Here is a 6,000-nt window from a genome sequence, read left to right on the forward strand (position 1 = left end):
TAAGATAAAAAATATAGATGAATGAGAAGGAAAGTGCAGAAATATCAGTATAAAATACTAACAAGACTTACTAGATGATTTTCTAGTGACAGTTATTGTAGGTGGACATATATTAGTTACATGTTTCCTAAGGCCACATGGCAGAAAAATTTATGGAATTAGTGTCCAGAGGAAAGGCACATCAAAGATAAAAACATGATAAAGAAGAGCCAAATGGAAGAAGTACAGACAAAAACGAGGCTTGGTTTTGTTTACTGTGGATAGTATGATGAAGTTCATGAAAAGAAAGCAGGATTTAGTTGAAGAATGGATGCTTTTAACAGACATAAAACATATCATTTCAGAGGTGTCACTATAGTTAGGCCTCACAAACAAGATCATATTAAAAAAAATAAAGATCTAGACCAGAAAACCAGGAGAATCAGAAGAAAGAAGGCACTGAAACCTGGTACACAGAACCAGCCCAACATCAGAAAAAGACACTGACAAATGTAAGGAGTTAAAATTTTAAATTCAGCTAAGCCCTCCTGAAAATCAGTGAGGGATTACAAGAGGGAACTGAAGTATTACAGGCAGCAACCACCACTGCAGATTAAGGCACAGCAGAAAGACATGGAATAGGGAAAAGCTGAAGGAAAACTGTCAAGGATTATGTTGGAACAACATCACTTACTTAGAAGTCTGTTCTAAGTAACACAACTCCCCAATTAAGTGAGGAGTTTAAGATGCCACCTCTCCCCAGAACCGTTTTTCACAGGCCCAAAAGAAATCCACAAAAAAGGCAGGGCCAGCAAACCCTATAGCAGCAAAACCTATACCAGCTCAGAATTGCAGAATTCACAGCGAAAATGGAAAGGAGCTGCACCCATCACCAATATCCCAACTTTGCAAGAAGGTAGTACTCTCTCATATACTCAAAATGGGCATTGGTATCTGCTTCTTCCTTACACTTATTTAGAGCATTTTACCAAGGACCTTTATTTCTCTGTAATTCTTTGAGGCCCTGCTGTTCTGAACAGAGGCAATCCAATCCAATTCCGAACTACTCATTTTCCACTGAGGCAAAGGTGTTTAGAAAGAAATGAATCAAATATATAAACTAATTATAAGAAGGGAAAGGTTCTCAGACGGTGATACCCTTACAAATGGGATGATCAAATTGCCCCCAAAGTACTTCCCAGCTCACACACACTTCCCCTTTACTCCTTTTATATTGCCTAATTTGGCCTGTCTCCTCCTGGTTTTCTGTGAACTCATGAAGCTCATATGCCTAAGACTTTGAGCTATCATTTTGCAGGCTGAGAAGCTATGACTAATAAATTCGTAGTTAAAACACCTGCAGTGGAGCCCAAATCTCCTGCATTTTGGTGAATAAAAATACTTTTCTGGGATAAAAAAAATTGTTCTCAGTCTCCAGATGATAAAAAGATGATGATTAACACTACTTACTATCCTTTTCTCATGTATAAAGAGCACTCAGTCTTTCTGTCACTTTATTTTTATTTATTTATTTTTATTTTTATTTTTATTTTTTTGAGACAGAGTCTTGCTCTGTCATCCAGGCTGGAGTGCAGTGGCACGATCTCCACTCACTGCAACCTCTGCCTCCTGGATTCAAGAGATTTTCCAGCCTCAGCCTCCCAAGTAGCTGGGATTACAGGCATGCGCCACCACACCTGGCTAAGTTTGTATTTTTAGTAGAGATGGGGTTTCACCTTGTTGGTCAGGTTGGTGTTGAACTCTTGACCTCAGGTGATCCACAAGCCTCAGCCTCCCAAAGTGCTGGGATTACAGGCATGAGCCACCACGCCCGGCTATGTCACTTTAATAACAGACAGAAAGATGATAGCATTAGGAGCATGGAGCTACCAGCTTTTTGCCCAAGTGTTTAAAAAGTGGACCACAGATGTAACACACATTTAAGTGAAGTATTTAAAGCAACTGATACATCTCAAACTGAGATTGCCTTCAAGGGTACTAAAATTTAAAGATTCATCTAATGTCCAACTAAAAATCATCTTTAGGTATGATTATTAGTTGAAGCAAACTACAAGGCACAGGGTGTGAAGAGACATGAAAGTTTAAAAAAAACTGAGCGGCAACAGTACTGGACATTTCTTTTGAATGCCCACATTCTAAAGCTGAAAGCCAGAGGGAGGAGTAGTGTCTGCAAAATGCCATAGTTTTATCTCTAGCTATGTATATATACATGTTCTTCCATATTTGCTGGCTGTATCTTGGGCCACATAACGAAAGTCCCAGACCTGTGATATCCCTTGGGTTGCTTGTCCAGTTGGGGAGATGTTGAAGCAGAGAGAGAAGTAGGAAGGGAGAAGCAGACAGGAGACAGTGCCTTGAACATACATGGCCCACATCACCTTTCACATCAAAGGCCTTTGTCTTCCTGTTTGCTTTATTGTCATCCTCAAAAGCAGCTCTACAAAAAGCCGCTGTTCACAGCCCTCTCCCTACCTCTAGGCTGTAGGTCCTTGAAGGTAAGAAACCATTTTTATTTGTTATTCCATGTTTCCTGATCCCCGTTTTCTGGGGATCCAACCTCTGTAACACTTCTCCCCTGTAACTCTTCTCCCCTCAGACAGACAACAAAAGTGGTCAGAGAACCACATCTTAAATCCTTTTAGTGCTCTCATATTTTTCTGAGCGGTTTTCAGTAGTTTTTTCTACAATCACACAACCACATGTTGTAGCTTCTGGATAAACAAAGTGATTAAGAAATGGAGGAATGATGGTAGGTTAAGGAACTATTATTTTTGTGAGTAAACCTCCTGGAGATATTTGAGTCTCTAAACTCCACACATTTCATAGAAGTTTGATAGAAATTAAAACAAAACACAAACCTCTAGCTCCTAACTGGTTTGTATACCCAATGAGTAGCTGGCTAACCTCTCCTCTGAAGAGCCCTGCACAGAGAAACTGCAGGAAATGCATGTCAGTCCCAGAGCTGGACTCTCAGTGACCAAGAGATAAGATTTTTGGGATCACTTCTGACTCATTAGAACACCATGAAAAATAAAAGTTTCAAAAAATGCCTGCATGTGATAAGTAAAATGAAATGAGACAGTAGGGTCAATGCACTATGAGAGAACCCCTCATTTTAATAAAATAATCATTACAGCCCTTGATTCTACTAACAAGTGACAAAATAAGGTAGCAAGAAGGGAGAAAAAGCTTTTCAAGGTAAGGGCAATATTTATGTCATTAAGATGCACCAAGTTACCTTCTACTCTGGGTATATATATAATGAATCCAGCTAAATCATGGACAAGAAACATTTGGAAATTAGATAAAATTGATTCCTAGACTCCAGTAAAAGTTCAAGGGGAGGGGAGGAGGTGAGGAGCAGACTCAGATGGGAAACAAGTCATTATCAACTCCTCTGGAATACCAATAAACCTCAGTTTAGTTAAAGCATTTTTCTATGGAATTTTATAAACATCCCTCTGTGATCTCTTGATATTTCCAAGCTAACATACATGTGCAAATGGAGGACAGGTTTACGTAATGGCCAAAAATGAGAGAGGCTGACAATTGGTAGCTGGACAGTGTTTTCTGCTTAATAGAGGAATCAAAATATCCACTGGGTTTAAATACCCAAATGACCTACGCTTATACTGACCAGGCGTGTAGGGTGACTTCGTTTTGATCAAAAATCCAAGGAAACAGAGGACTTGTTGGGTTGTGGGTTTCCTGATGGCTTGGTGCCAGCTATGGATTTAGTTGATAAGGCCCAGTTTCTCTGTGTACATATTTGAATTAAATAAGCACCTTTGATGGACAAGGCCTCTAACTGGTTCTAATTAACACTCATATAGGCTGTGAAAACCTTCATCTGCATCCATTTTGTTTTGTGAGTCAAAATAATACATATTTTTAAAATAATTCTCCTCTGTGACTTATATATATCCTTACCTCCACAAGGATCCTGAGAGGCAAGCACTTAGCAAGCAGCCCAGGTTAAAGCAGAAACAGGGAATCTGTTGGGAAGAGGTCAAAATTAGGGGAAAAAAGAAGTTGCTCTAAGCAGCAGTTTATACATACTCCTTTGTGTACTATAAATACTTCTTCTTGCTCTCTTCCCACCATGCTTCCAGTTCCCATCTTTCCCTGTCCCTTCTACTGAAGTCCTTGCCCCGTCATCAATCACTATATCACCAGAAGGACCCATGCAAGAAGAGCAGAGCCTCTATCCTGACTCTGGGAGAAGAGCTCAAGCCAAAGCTCACAGGTCTTCTATTTGAGAAATCTGGCAGTATGAGGCTCTCCTGAAGTACTTGTGGCTATCCAGAGTGCTTATGCAGTATTCCACTCCAATGGCCTGAAGATTCTGCCTGATCCAGCCACAGTACAGCACCCTCATCAGCTTCTTCTAGGCCTTGAGCACAACTTCTTATTTATTTATTTAGTTTGTTTGTTTATTTATTTATTTAGTGTCACTCTGTCACCCAGGCTGGAGGGCAGTGGTGTGATCACAGCTTACTGCAGCCTTAACCTCCCAGGCTCAAGTGATCCTCCCACCTCAGCCTCCCAAGCTGCTGGGACTACAGGCGTGACACCACCCCCAGCTAATTTTTTAAAATTTTTTGTAGAGATGGGGTCTAGCCACATTGCCCAGGCTGGTCTCAAACTGCTGTGCTGAAGCTATCCTCCTGCCTTGGCTGCCCAAAGTGCTGGGATTACAGGCGTAAGCCACCGGGCCTGGCCTGGGGCAGAATTTCTTTTTTTTTTTTTTTTGAGATGGAACCTCACCCTGTCGCCCAGGCTGGGGTGCAGTGGTGCGATCTCGGCTCATGGCAACCTCTGCCTCCCAGGTTCAAGCGATTCTCCTGCCTCAGCCTCCCAAAGTGCTAGGATTACAGGCATGAGCCACCGTGCCTGGCCCATAACTTCTTAAATTGTGTCTACACACAAACATGTATAAGTGTCTTTTGTCTCCTTTATTTTTAATTTTTTTATTTCCATAGGTTATTGGGGAACGGGTGGTGTTTGGTTACATGAATAAGTTCTTTAGTGGTGATGTGTGAGATTTGGGTGCACCCAACTCCTAAGCAGTATACACTGCACTCAATTTGTAGTCTTTTATCCCTCACCCCCTTCCCACCCTTTCCTCCTGAGTCTCCTAAGTCCATTGTATCAGTCTTTTTCTTTTGAGACGGAGTCTCGCTCTGTCGCCCAGGCTGGAATACAGTGGCACAATCTTGGCTCACTGCAACCTCTGCCCCCCAGGTCCAAGTGATTCTCGTGCCTCAGCCTCCCAAGTAGCTGGGATTATAGGTGACTACCACCACGCCTGGCTAATTTTTGTATTTTTAGCAGAGACGGGGTTTTGCCATGTTGGCCAGGCTGGTCTTGAACTTGAGGTCAGGACCTCAGGTGACCCACCTACCTCAGCCTCCCAAAGTGTTGGGATTACAGGCATGAGCCACTGCGCCTGGCCCATTGCGTCATTCTTATGCTTTTGCATCCTCATAGCTTAGCTCCCACTTATGAATGAGAACAATGTTTGGTTTTCCATTCCTGAGTTACTTCACTTAGAATAATAGATGCCTCACTTAAACCTGAGGTCCTTCACTAGGAGGCAGCTTATTCCTAGTACCAATTCCACACACTAAGAATAGAAATATGAACAGGACATAGAAAGCCTCTCTCACTTGTGTTTACATCAATGGGCAGTCCTACAACTGGTCTGCATCAAGCCAAATGAACAGAACTGCAACTGTTCCTACAAGGATCCTACAAGGTCTTTTCACCACTCCTATATATGCTGCTACTGAAGTCATACAGACGATACATCTGCATTAACCATACAACTTGTTAAATGCTACACCATACAATGCTTTTCAGAACATTAGATTCAACGAAAACTAGAATCTTTAAAATAAATTCACTGAATTTTTATGTCTTTCCCAATTGTATGCATAATATTTGAGTCTAGTAACATGGACTAGAGTCAGATATCTGAATGAGAAAGCATAGATTTAC

At 41.5% G+C, this 6,000-nt stretch overlaps 1 protein-coding gene across 1 annotated transcript in view; it reads right to left on the reverse strand.

Annotated features, from left to right (window-relative positions):
• Window positions 1–3,968, reverse strand: part of USP26 (ubiquitin specific peptidase 26) — a 60,596-nt gene extending 56,628 nt beyond the window's left edge. Inside the window, exon 1 of the mRNA XM_003814497.3 lies at window positions 3,931–3,968. The gene's annotated coding sequence lies outside the window, so the exon portion shown is untranslated. The remainder of the gene's footprint in view (window positions 1–3,930) is intronic.
• Between the last annotated feature and the right edge of the window lie 2,032 nt (window positions 3,969–6,000).

Source organism: Pan paniscus, chromosome X (genome assembly GCF_029289425.2).
Source record: "Pan paniscus chromosome X, NHGRI_mPanPan1-v2.0_pri, whole genome shotgun sequence".
NCBI lineage: Eukaryota > Metazoa > Chordata > Mammalia > Primates > Hominidae > Pan > Pan paniscus.